This window comes from Scyliorhinus torazame, chromosome 4 (genome assembly GCF_047496885.1).
Source record: "Scyliorhinus torazame isolate Kashiwa2021f chromosome 4, sScyTor2.1, whole genome shotgun sequence".
NCBI classification, from domain to species: Eukaryota; Metazoa; Chordata; class Chondrichthyes; order Carcharhiniformes; family Scyliorhinidae; genus Scyliorhinus; species Scyliorhinus torazame.
Genome location: NC_092710.1, coordinates 371,105,099 through 371,119,734, shown reverse-complemented (window position 1 = coordinate 371,119,734; position 14,636 = coordinate 371,105,099). Strand labels below are relative to the sequence as shown.

Here is a 14,636-nt window from a genome sequence, read left to right as displayed (position 1 = left end):
CGCCCCAGCTGATTAACTATGGAAATGTTTTTTGGTGTTTTGATCACAGCCTGGAATTTAGAAACCATTTAGAAATCACGGGCAGCACGGTAGCACAATGGTTAGCACTGTTGCTTCAGTGCTCCAGGGTCCCTGGTTCGATTCCCGGTTTGGGTCACTGTCTGTGTGGAGTCTGCACGTTCTCCCCGTGTCTGCGTGGGTTTCCTCCGGGTGCTCCGGTTTCCTCCCACAAGTCCAGAAACATGTGCAGTTGGTGAATTGGACATTCTGAATTCTCCCTCTGTGTACCTAAACAGGCGCAGGAATGTGGCGACCAGGGGCTTTTCACAGTAACTTCATTGCAGTGTTAATGTTCGCCTGTATGTAACAATAATAAAGGTTATTATTATCTCTGTGATGCCGTTTACCGGGAAATGTGAACCGCCCGGGGCAGATATTTCACTATTGATTCCAGTTCACACACTCAGCATTGACCCCCCTGCCTGAGTTAGACAGGAAATGTGAACCTCCCGGGGCAGATATTTCACTATTGATTCCAGTTCACACACTCAGCATTGATCCCCCTGCCTGAGTTAGACAGGAAATGTGAACCGCCCGGGGCAGATATTTCACTATTGATTCCAGTTCACACACTCAGCATTGACCCCCCTGCCTGAGTTAGACAGGAAATGTGAACCGCCCGGGGCAGATATTTCACTACTGATTCCAGTTCACACACTCAGCATTGACCCCCCTGCCTGAGTTAGACAGGTAATGTGAACCGCCCGGGACAGATATTTCACTATTGATTCCAGTTCACACACTCAGCATTGACCCGCCTGCCTGAGTTAGACAGGAAATGTGAACCGCCCGGGGCAGATATTTCATTATTGATTCCAGTTCACACACTCAGCATTGACCCCCCTGCCTGAGTTAGGCAGGAAATGTGAACCGCCCGGGGCAGATATTTCACTATTGATTCCAGTTCACACACTCAGCATTGATCCCCCTGCCTGAGTTAGACAGGAAATGTGAACCGCCCGGGGCAGATATTTCACTATTGATTCCAGTTCACACACTCAGCATTGATCCCCCTGCCTGAGTTAGACAGGAAATGTGAACCGCCCGGGGCAGATATTTCACTATTGAATCCAGTTCACACACTCAGCATAGATCCCCCTGCCTGAGTTAGACAGGAAATGTGAACCGCCCGGGGCAGATGTTTCAGGATTGATTCCAGTTCACACACTCAGCATTGACCCCCCTGCCTGAGTTAGACAGGAAATGTGAACCGCCCGGGGCAGATATTTCACTATTGATTCCAGTTCACACACTCAGCATTGACCCCCATGCCTGAGTTAGACAGGAAATGTGAACCGCCCGGGGCAGATATTTCACTATTGATTCCAGTTCACACACTCAGCATTGATCACCCTGTCTGAGTTAGACAGGAAATGTGAACCGCCCGGGGCATATATTTCAATATTGATTCCAGTTCACACACTCAGCATCGTTCCCCCTGCCTGAGTTAGACAGGAAATGTGAACCGCCCGGGGCAGATATTTCACTATTGATTCCAGTTCACACACTCAGCATTGATCACCCTGCCTGAGATAGACAGGAAATGTGAACCGCCCGGGGCAGATATTTCACTATTGATTCCAGTTCACACACTCAGCATTGATCACCCTGCCTGAGTTAGACAGGAAATGTGAACCGCCCGGGGCAGATATTTCACTATTGATTCCAGTTCACACACTCAGCATTGACCCGCCTGCCTGAGTCAGACAGGAAATGTGAACCGCCCGGGGCAGATATTTCACTATTGATTCCAGTTCACACACTCAGCATTGACCCCCCTGCCTGAGTTAGACAGGAAATGTGAACCGCCCGGGGCAGATATTTCACTATTGATTCCAGTTCACACACTCTGCATTGAGCCCCCCTGCCTGAGTTAGACAGGAAATGTGAACCGCCCGGGGCAGATATTTCACTATTGATTCCAGTTCACACACTCAGCATTGATCCCCCTGCCTGAGTTAGACAGGAAATGTGAACCGCCCGGGGCAGATATTTCACTATTGATTCCAGTTCACACACTCAGCATTGTCCCCCGCTGCCTGTTTTAGACAGGTAATGTGAACCGCCAGGGACAGATATTTCACTATTAATTCCAGTTCACACACTCAGCATTGTCCCCGCTGCCTGAGTTAGACAGGAAATGTGAACCGCCCGGGGCAGATATTTCACTATTGATTCCAGTTCACACACTCAGCATTGACCCCCCTGCCTGAGTTAGACAGGAAATGTGAACCGCCCGGGGCAGATATTTCACTATTGATTCCTGTTCACACACTCAGCATTGACCCCCCTGCCTGAGTTAGACAGGAAATGTGAACCGCCCGGGGCAGATATTTCACAATTGAATCCAGTTCACACACTCAGCATTGACCCCCCCCTGCCTGAGTTAGACAGGAAATGTGAACCGCCCGGGGCAGATATTTCACTATTGAATCCAGTTCACACACTCAGCATTGACCCCCCTGCCTGAGTTATACAGGAAATGTGAAACGCCCGGGGCAGATATTTCACTATTGAATCCAGTTCACACACTCAGCATTGACCCCCCTGCCTGAGTGAGACAGGAAATGTGAACCGCCCGGGGCAGATATTTCACTATTGATTCCAGTTCACACACTCAGCATTGACCCGCCTGCCTGAGTCAGACAGGAAATGTGAACCGCCCGGGGCAGATATTTCACTATTGATTCCAGTTCACACACTCAGCATTGATCCCCCTGCCTGAGTTAGACAGGAAATGTGAACCGCCCGGGGCAGATATTTCAATATTGATTCCAGTTCACACACTCAGCATCGTTCCCCCTGCCTGAGTTAGACAGGAAATGTGAACCGCCCGGGGCAGATATTGCACTATTGATTCCAGTTCACACACTCAGCATTGATCACCCTGCCTGTGATAGACAGGAAATGTGAACCGCCCGGGGCAGATATTTCACTATTGATTCCAGTTCACACACTCAGCATTGATCACCCTGCCTGAGTTAGACAGGAAATGTGAACCGCCCGGGGCAGATATTTCACTATTGATTCCAGTTCACACACTCAGCATTGACCCGCCTGCCTGAGTCAGACAGGAAATGTGAACCGCCCGGGGCAGATATTTCACTATTGATTCCAGTTCACACACTCAGCATTGACCCCCCTGCCTGAGTTAGACAGGAAATGTGAACCGCCCGGGGCAGATATTTCACTATTGATTCCAGTTCACACACTCTGCATTGAGCCCCCCTGCCTGAGTTAGACAGGAAATGTGAACCGCCCGGGGCAGATATTTCACTATTGATTCCAGTTCACACACTCAGCATTGATCCCCCTGCCTGAGTTAGACAGGAAATGTGAACCGCCCGGGGCAGATATTTCACTATTGATTCCAGTTCACACACTCAGCATTGTCCCCCGCTGCCTGTTTTAGACAGGTAATGTGAACCGCCAGGGACAGATATTTCACTATTAATTCCAGTTCACACACTCAGCATTGTCCCCGCTGCCTGAGTTAGACAGGAAATGTGAACCGCCCGGGGCAGATATTTCACTATTGATTCCAGTTCACACACTCAGCATTGACCCCCCTGCCTGAGTTAGACAGGAAATGTGAACCGCCCGGGGCAGATATTTCACTATTGATTCCTGTTCACACACTCAGCATTGACCCCCCTGCCTGAGTTAGACAGGAAATGTGAACCGCCCGGGGCAGATATTTCACAATTGAATCCAGTTCACACACTCAGCATTGACCCCCCCCTGCCTGAGTTAGACAGGAAATGTGAACCGCCCGGGGCAGATATTTCACTCTTGATTCCAGTTCACACACTCAGCATTGACCCCCCTGCCTGAGTTCGACAGGAAATGTGAACCGCCCGGTTCAGATATTTCACTATTGATTCCAGTTCACACACTCAGCATTGACCCCCCTGCCTGAGTTAGACAGGAAATGTGAACCGCCCGGGGCAGATATTTCACTATTGAATCCAGTTCACACACTCAGCATTGACCCCCCTGCCTGAGTTAGACAGGAAATGTGAACCGCCCGGGGCAGATATTTCACTATTGATTCCAGTTCACACACTCAGCATTGACCCCCCTGCCTGAGTTAGACAGGAAATGTGAACCGCCCAGGGCAGATATTTCAATATTGATTCCAGTTCACACACTCAGCATCGTTCCCCCTGCTTGAGTCAGACAGGAAATGTGAACCGCCCGGGGCAGATATTTCACTATTGATTCCAGTTCACACACTCTGCATTGACCCCCCCTGCCTGAGTTAGACAGGAAATGTGAACCGCCCGGGGCAGATATTTCACTATTGATTCCAGTTCACACACTCAGCATTGATCCCCCTGCCTGAGTTAGACAGGAAATGTGAACCGTCCGGGGCAGATATTTCACTATTGATTCCAGTTCACACATTCAGCATTGTCCCCCGCTGCCTGTTTTAGACAGGTAATGTGAACCGCCAGGGACAGATATTTCACTATTGAATCCAGTTCACACACTCAGCATTGACCCCCCACTGCCTGAGTGAGACAGGAAATGTGAACAGCCCGGGGCAGATATTTCACTATTGATTCCAGTTCACACACTCAGCATTGACCCCCCTGCCTGAGTTAGACAGGAAATGTGAACCGCCCGGAGCAGAAATTTCAATATTGATTCCAGTTCACACACTCAGCATCGTTCCCCCTGCCTGAGTCAGACAGGAAATGTGAACCGCCCGGGGCAGATATTTCACTATTGATTCCAGTTCACACACTCAGCATTGTCCCCCCTGCCTGCGTTAGACAGGAAATGTGAACCGCCCGGGGCAGATATTTCACTATTGATTCCAGTTCACACACTCAGCATTGACCCCCCTGCCTGAGTTAGACAGGAAATGTGAACCGCCCGGGGCAGATATTTCACTATTGATTCCAGTTCACACACTCAGCATTGACCCGCCTGCCTGAGTTAGACTGGAATTGTGAACCGCCCGGGGCAGATATTTCACTATTGATTCCAGTTCACACACTCAGCATTGACCCCCTGCCTGAGTTAGACAGGAAATGTGAACCGCCCGGGACAGATATTTCACTATTGATTCCAGTTCACACACTCAGCATTGACCCCCCTGCCTGAGTTAGACTGGAAATGTGAACCGCCCGGGGCAGATATTTCACTATTGAATCCAGTTCACACACTCAGCATTGACCCCCCTGCCTGAGTTAGACAGGAAATGTGAACCGCCCGGGGCAGATATTTCACTATTGATTCCTGTTCACACACTCAGCATTGACCCCCCTGCCTGAGTTAGACAGGAAATGTGAACCGCCCGGGGCAGATATTTCAATATTGATTCCAGTTCACACACTCAGCATTGACCCCCCTGCCTGAGTTAGACAGGAATTGTGAACCGCCCGGGGCAGATATTTCACTATTGATTCCAGTTCACACACTCAGCATTGACCCCCCTGCCTGAGTTAGACAGGAAATGTGAACCGCCCAGGGCAGATATTTCACTATTGATTCCAGTTCACACACTCAGCATTGACCCCCCTGCCTGAGTTAGACAGGAAATGTGAACCGCCCGTGGCAGATATTTCACTATTGATTCCAGTTCACACACTCAGCATTGATCACCCTGTCTGAGTTAGACAGGAAATTGAACCGCCCGGGGCAGATATTTCACTATTGATTCCAGTTCACACACTCAGCATTGACCCCCCTGCCTGAGTTCGACAGGATATGTGAACCGCCCGGTTCAGATATTTCACTATTGATTCCAGTTCACACACTCTGCATTGACCCCCCTGCCTGAGTTAGACAGGAAATGTGAACCGCCCGGGGCAGATATTTCACTATTGAATCCATTTCACACACTCAGCATTGACCCCCCTGCCTGAGTTAGACAGGAAATGTGAACCGCCCGGGGCAGATATTTCACTATTGATTCCAGTTCACACACTCAGCATTGATCCCCCTGCCTGAGTTAGACAGGAAATGTGAACCGCCCGGGGCAGATATTTCACTATTGAATCCAGTTCACACACTCAGCATAGATCCCCCTGCCTGAGTTAGACAGGAAATGTGAACCGCCCGGGGCAGATGTTTCAGGATTGATTCCAGTTCACACACTCAGCATTGACCCCCCTGCCTGAGTTAGACAGGAAATGTGAACCGCCCGGGGCAGATATTTCACTATTGATTCCAGTTCACACACTCAGCATTGACCCCCATGCCTGAGTTAGACAGGAAATGTGAACCGCCCGGGGCAGATATTTCACTATTGATTCCAGTTCACACACTCAGCATTGATCACCCTGTCTGAGTTAGACAGGAAATGTGAACCGCCCGGGGCAGATATTTCAATATTGATTCCAGTTCACACACTCAGCATCGTTCCCCCTGCCTGAGTTAGACAGGAAATGTGAACCGCCCGGGGCAGATATTTCACTATTGATTCCAGTTCACACACTCAGCATTGATCACCCTGCCTGAGATAGACAGGAAATGTGAACCGCCCGGGGCAGATATTTCACTATTGATTCCAGTTCACACACTCAGCATTGATCACCCTGCCTGAGTTAGACAGGAAATGTGAACCGCCCGGGACAGATATTTCACTATTGATTCCAGTTCACACACTCAGCATTGACCCCCCTGCCTGAGTTAGACTGGAAATGTGAACCGCCCGGGGCAGATATTTCACTATTGAATCCAGTTCACACACTCAGCATTGACCCCCCTGCCTGAGTTAGACAGGAAATGTGAACCGCCCGGGGCAGATATTTCACTATTGATTCCTGTTCACACACTCAGCATTGACCCCCCTGCCTGAGTTAGACAGGAAATGTGAACCGCCCGGGGCAGATATTTCAATATTGATTCCAGTTCACACACTCAGCATTGACCCCCCTGCCTGAGTTAGACAGGAATTGTGAACCGCCCGGGGCAGATATTTCACTATTGATTCCAGTTCACACACTCAGCATTGACCCCCCTGCCTGAGTTAGACAGGAAATGTGAACCGCCCAGGGCAGATATTTCACTATTGATTCCAGTTCACACACTCAGCATTGACCCCCCTGCCTGAGTTAGACAGGAAATGTGAACCGCCCGTGGCAGATATTTCACTATTGATTCCAGTTCACACACTCAGCATTGATCACCCTGTCTGAGTTAGACAGGAAATTGAACCGCCCGGGGCAGATATTTCACTATTGATTCCAGTTCACACACTCAGCATTGACCCCCCTGCCTGAGTTCGACAGGATATGTGAACCGCCCGGTTCAGATATTTCACTATTGATTCCAGTTCACACACTCTGCATTGACCCCCCTGCCTGAGTTAGACAGGAAATGTGAACCGCCCGGGGCAGATATTTCACTATTGAATCCATTTCACACACTCAGCATTGACCCCCCTGCCTGAGTTAGACAGGAAATGTGAACCGCCCGGGGCAGATATTTCACTATTGATTCCAGTTCACACACTCAGCATTGATCCCCCTGCCTGAGTTAGACAGGAAATGTGAACCGCCCGGGGCAGATATTTCACTATTGAATCCAGTTCACACACTCAGCATAGATCCCCCTGCCTGAGTTAGACAGGAAATGTGAACCGCCCGGGGCAGATGTTTCAGGATTGATTCCAGTTCACACACTCAGCATTGACCCCCCTGCCTGAGTTAGACAGGAAATGTGAACCGCCCGGGGCAGATATTTCACTATTGATTCCAGTTCACACACTCAGCATTGACCCCCATGCCTGAGTTAGACAGGAAATGTGAACCGCCCGGGGCAGATATTTCACTATTGATTCCAGTTCACACACTCAGCATTGATCACCCTGTCTGAGTTAGACAGGAAATGTGAACCGCCCGGGGCAGATATTTCAATATTGATTCCAGTTCACACACTCAGCATCGTTCCCCCTGCCTGAGTTAGACAGGAAATGTGAACCGCCCGGGGCAGATATTTCACTATTGATTCCAGTTCACACACTCAGCATTGATCACCCTGCCTGAGATAGACAGGAAATGTGAACCGCCCGGGGCAGATATTTCACTATTGATTCCAGTTCACACACTCAGCATTGATCACCCTGCCTGAGTTAGACAGGAAATGTGAACCGCCCGGGGCAGATATTTCACTATTGATTCCAGTTCACACACTCAGCATTGACCCGCCTGCCTGAGTCAGACAGGAAATGTGAACCGCCCGGGGCAGATATTTCACTATTGATTCCAGTTCACACACTCAGCATTGACCCCCCTGCCTGAGTTAGACAGGAAATGTGAACCGCCCGGGGCAGATATTTCACTATTGATTCCAGTTCACACACTCTGCATTGAGCCCCCCTGCCTGAGTTAGACAGGAAATGTGAACCGCCCGGGGCAGATATTTCACTATTGATTCCAGTTCACACACTCAGCATTGATCCCCCTGCCTGAGTTAGACAGGAAATGTGAACCGCCCGGGGCAGATATTTCACTATTGATTCCAGTTCACACACTCAGCATTGTCCCCCGCTGCCTGTTTTAGACAGGTAATGTGAACCGCCAGGGACAGATATTTCACTATTAATTCCAGTTCACACACTCAGCATTGTCCCCGCTGCCTGAGTTAGACAGGAAATGTGAACCGCCCGGGGCAGATATTTCACTATTGATTCCAGTTCACACACTCAGCATTGACCCCCCTGCCTGAGTTAGACAGGAAATGTGAACCGCCCGGGGCAGATATTTCACTATTGATTCCTGTTCACACACTCAGCATTGACCCCCCTGCCTGAGTTAGACAGGAAATGTGAACCGCCCGGGGCAGATATTTCACAATTGAATCCAGTTCACACACTCAGCATTGACCCCCCCCTGCCTGAGTTAGACAGGAAATGTGAACCGCCCGGGGCAGATATTTCACTATTGAATCCAGTTCACACACTCAGCATTGACCCCCCTGCCTGAGTTATACAGGAAATGTGAACCGCCCGGTTCAGATATTTCACTATTGATTCCAGTTCACACACTCTGCATTGACCCCCCTGCCTGAGTTAGACAGGAAATGTGAACCGCCCGGGGCAGATATTTCACTATTGAATCCATTTCACACACTCAGCATTGACCCCCCTGCCTGAGTTAGACAGGAAATGTGAACCGCCCGGGGCAGATATTTCACTATTGATTCCAGTTCACACACTCAGCATTGATCCCCCTGCCTGAGTTAGACAGGAAATGTGAACCGCCCGGGGCAGATATTTCACTATTGAATCCAGTTCACACACTCAGCATAGATCCCCCTGCCTGAGTTAGACAGGAAATGTGAACCGCCCGGGGCAGATGTTTCAGGATTGATTCCAGTTCACACACTCAGCATTGACCCCCCTGCCTGAGTTAGACAGGAAATGTGAACCGCCCGGGGCAGATATTTCACTATTGATTCCAGTTCACACACTCAGCATTGACCCCCATGCCTGAGTTAGACAGGAAATGTGAACCGCCCGGGGCAGATATTTCACTATTGATTCCAGTTCACACACTCAGCATTGATCACCCTGTCTGAGATAGACAGGAAATGTGAACCGCCCGGGGCAGATATTTCAATATTGATTCCAGTTCACACACTCAGCATCGTTCCCCCTGCCTGAGTTAGACAGGAAATGTGAACCGCCCGGGGCAGATATTTCACTATTGATTCCAGTTCACACACTCAGCATTGATCACCCTGCCTGAGATAGACAGGAAATGTGAACCGCCCGGGGCAGATATTTCACTATTGATTCCAGTTCACACACTCAGCATTGATCACCCTGCCTGAGTTAGACAGGAAATGTGAACCGCCCGGGGCAGATATTTCACTATTGATTCCAGTTCACACACTCAGCATTGACCCGCCTGCCTGAGTCAGACAGGAAATGTGAACCGCCCGGGGCAGATATTTCACTATTGATTCCAGTTCACACACTCAGCATTGACCCCCCTGCCTGAGTTAGACAGGAAATGTGAACCGCCCGGGGCAGATATTTCACTATTGATTCCAGTTCACACACTCTGCATTGAGCCCCCCTGCCTGAGTTAGACAGGAAATGTGAACCGCCCGGGGCAGATATTTCACTATTGATTCCAGTTCACACACTCAGCATTGATCCCCCTGCCTGAGTTAGACAGGAAATGTGAACCGCCCGGGGCAGATATTTCACTATTGATTCCAGTTCACACACTCAGCATTGTCCCCCGCTGCCTGTTTTAGACAGGTAATGTGAACCGCCAGGGACAGATATTTCACTATTAATTCCAGTTCACACACTCAGCATTGTCCCCGCTGCCTGAGTTAGACAGGAAATGTGAACCGCCCGGGGCAGATATTTCACTATTGATTCCAGTTCACACACTCAGCATTGACCCCCCTGCCTGAGTTAGACAGGAAATGTGAACCGCCCGGGGCAGATATTTCACTATTGATTCCTGTTCACACACTCAGCATTGACCCCCCTGCCTGAGTTAGACAGGAAATGTGAACCGCCCGGGGCAGATATTTCACAATTGAATCCAGTTCACACACTCAGCATTGACCCCCCCCTGCCTGAGTTAGACAGGAAATGTGAACCGCCCGGGGCAGATATTTCACTATTGAATCCAGTTCACACACTCAGCATTGACCCCCCTGCCTGAGTTATACAGGAAATGTGAAACGCCCGGGGCAGATATTTCACTATTGAATCCAGTTCACACACTCAGCATTGACCCCCCTGCCTGAGTGAGACAGGAAATGTGAACCGCCCGGGGCAGATATTTCACTATTGATTCCAGTTCACACACTCAGCATTGACCCGCCTGCCTGAGTCAGACAGGAAATGTGAACCGCCCGGGGCAGATATTTCACTATTGATTCCAGTTCACACACTCAGCATTGATCCCCCTGCCTGAGTTAGACAGGAAATGTGAACCGCCCGGGGCAGATATTTCAATATTGATTCCAGTTCACACACTCAGCATCGTTCCCCCTGCCTGAGTTAGACAGGAAATGTGAACCGCCCGGGGCAGATATTGCACTATTGATTCCAGTTCACACACTCAGCATTGATCACCCTGCCTGTGATAGACAGGAAATGTGAACCGCCCGGGGCAGATATTTCACTATTGATTCCAGTTCACACACTCAGCATTGATCACCCTGCCTGAGTTAGACAGGAAATGTGAACCGCCCGGGGCAGATATTTCACTATTGATTCCAGTTCACACACTCAGCATTGACCCGCCTGCCTGAGTCAGACAGGAAATGTGAACCGCCCGGGGCAGATATTTCACTATTGATTCCAGTTCACACACTCAGCATTGACCCCCCTGCCTGAGTTAGACAGGAAATGTGAACCGCCCGGGGCAGATATTTCACTATTGATTCCAGTTCACACACTCTGCATTGAGCCCCCCTGCCTGAGTTAGACAGGAAATGTGAACCGCCCGGGGCAGATATTTCACTATTGATTCCAGTTCACACACTCAGCATTGATCCCCCTGCCTGAGTTTGACAGGAAATGTGAACCGCCCGGGGCAGATATTTCACTATTGATTCCAGTTCACACACTCAGCATTGTCCCCCGCTGCCTGTTTTAGACAGGTAATGTGAACCGCCAGGGACAGATATTTCACTATTAATTCCAGTTCACACACTCAGCATTGTCCCCGCTGCCTGAGTTAGACAGGAAATGTGAACCGCCCGGGGCAGATATTTCACTATTGATTCCAGTTCACACACTCAGCATTGACCCCCCTGCCTGAGTTAGACAGGAAATGTGAACCGCCCGGGGCAGATATTTCACTATTGATTCCTGTTCACACACTCAGCATTGACCCCCCTGCCTGAGTTAGACAGGAAATGTGAACCGCCCGGGGCAGATATTTCACAATTGAATCCAGTTCACACACTCAGCATTGACCCCCCCCTGCCTGAGTTAGACAGGAAATGTGAACCGCCCGGGGCAGATATTTCACTCTTGATTCCAGTTCACACACTCAGCATTGACCCCCCTGCCTGAGTTCGACAGGAAATGTGAACCGCCCGGTTCAGATATTTCACTATTGATTCCAGTTCACACACTCAGCATTGACCCCCCTGCCTGAGTTAGACAGGAAATGTGAACCGCCCGGGGCAGATATTTCACTATTGAATCCAGTTCACACACTCAGCATTGACCCCCCTGCCTGAGTTAGACAGGAAATGTGAAGCGCCCGGGGCAGATATTTCACTATTGATTCCAGTTCACACACTCAGCATTGACCCCCCTGCCTGAGTTAGACAGGAAATGTGAACCGCCCAGGGCAGATATTTCAATATTGATTCCAGTTCACACACTCAGCATCGTTCCCCCTGCCTGAGTCAGACAGGAAATGTGAACCGCCCGGGGCAGATATTTCACTATTGATTCCAGTTCACACACTCTGCATTGACCCCCCCTGCCTGAGTTAGACAGGAAATGTGAACCGCCCGGGGCAGATATTTCACTATTGATTCCAGTTCACACACTCAGCATTGATCCCCCTGCCTGAGTTAGACAGGAAATGTGAACCGTCCGGGGCAGATATTTCACTATTGATTCCAGTTCACACACTCAGCATTGACCCCCCTGCCTGAGTTCGACAGGAAATGTGAACCGCCCGGTTCAGATATTTCACTATTGATTCCAGTTCACACACTCAGCATTGACCCCCCTGCCTGAGTTAGACAGGAAATGTGAACCGCCCGGGGCAGATATTTCACTATTGAATCCAGTTCACACACTCAGCATTGACCCCCCTGCCTGAGTTAGACAGGAAATGTGAAGCGCCCGGGGCAGATATTTCACTATTGATTCCAGTTCACACACTCAGCATTGACCCCCCTGCCTGAGTTAGACAGGAATTGTGAACCGCCCAGGGCAGATATTTCAATATTGATTCCAGTTCACACACTCAGCATCGTTCCCCCTGCCTGAGTCAGACAGGAAATGTGAACCGCCCGGGGCAGATATTTCACTATTGATTCCAGTTCACACACTCTGCATTGACCCCCCCTGCCTGAGTTAGACAGGAAATGTGAACCGCCCGGGGCAGATATTTCACTATTGATTCCAGTTCACACACTCAGCATTGATCCCCCTGCCTGAGTTAGACAGGAAATGTGAACCGTCCGGGGCAGATATTTCACTATTGATTCCAGTTCACACACTCAGCATTGTCCCCCGCTGCCTGTTTTAGACAGGTAATGTGAACCGCCAGGGACAGATATTTCACTATTGAATCCAGTTCACACACTCAGCATTGACCCCCCCCTGCCTGAGTGAGACAGGAAATGTGAACAGCCCGGGGCAGATATTTCACTATTGATTCCAGTTCACACACTCAGCATTGACCCCCCTGCCTGAGTTAGACAGGAAATGTGAACCGCCCGGAGCAGAAATTTCAATATTGATTCCAGTTCACACACTCAGCATCGTTCCCCCTGCCTGAGTCAGACAGGAAATGTGAACCGCCCGGGGCAGATATTTCACTATTGATTCCAGTTCACACACTCAGCATTGTCCCCCCTGCCTGCGTTAGACAGGAAATGTGAACCGCCCGGGGCAGATATTTCACTATTGATTCCAGTTCACACACTCAGCATTGACCCCCCTGCCTGAGTTAGACAGGAAATGTGAACCGCCCGGGGCAGATATTTCACTATTGATTCCAGTTCACACACTCAGCATTGACCCGCCTGCCTGAGTTAGACTGGAATTGTGAACCGCCCGGGGCAGATATTTCACTATTGATTCCAGTTCACACACTCAGCATTGACCCCCTGCCTGAGTTAGACAGGAAATGTGAACCGCCCGGGACAGATATTTCACTATTGATTCCAGTTCACACACTCAGCATTGACCCCCCTGCCTGAGTTAGACTGGAAATGTGAACCGCCCGGGGCAGATATTTCACTATTGAATCCAGTTCACACACTCAGCATTGACCCCCCTGCCTGAGTTAGACAGGAAATGTGAACCGCCCGGGGCAGATATTTCACTATTGATTCCTGTTCACACACTCAGCATTGACCCCCCTGCCTGAGTTAGACAGGAAATGTGAACCGCCCGGGGCAGATATTTCAATATTGATTCCAGTTCACACACTCAGCATTGACCCCCCTGCCTGAGTTAGACAGGAATTGTGAACCGCCCGGGGCAGATATTTCACTATTGATTCCAGTTCACACACTCAGCATTGACCCCCCTGCCTGAGTTAGACAGGAAATGTGAACCGCCCAGGGCAGATATTTCACTATTGATTCCAGTTCACACACTCAGCATTGACCCCCCTGCCTGAGTTAGACAGGAAATGTGAACCGCCCGTGGCAGATATTTCACTATTGATTCCAGTTCACACACTCAGCATTGATCACCCTGTCTGAGTTAGACAGGAAATTGAACCGCCCGGGGCAGATATTTCACTATTGATTCCAGTTCACACACTCAGCATTGACCCCCCTGCCTGAGTTCGACAGGATATGTGAACCGCCCGGTTCAGATATTTCACTATTGATTCCAGTTCACACACTCTGCATTGACCCCCCTGCCTGAGTTAGACAGGAAATGT

The 14,636-nt window shown here is 49.8% G+C and overlaps 1 protein-coding gene across 1 annotated transcript in view; it reads left to right on the top strand.

Annotated features, from left to right (window-relative positions):
* Positions 1–14,636, top strand: part of LOC140411787 (uncharacterized) — a 186,201-nt gene that overhangs the window by 42,314 nt on the left and 129,251 nt on the right. The gene's annotated exons all lie outside the window — the stretch shown is intronic.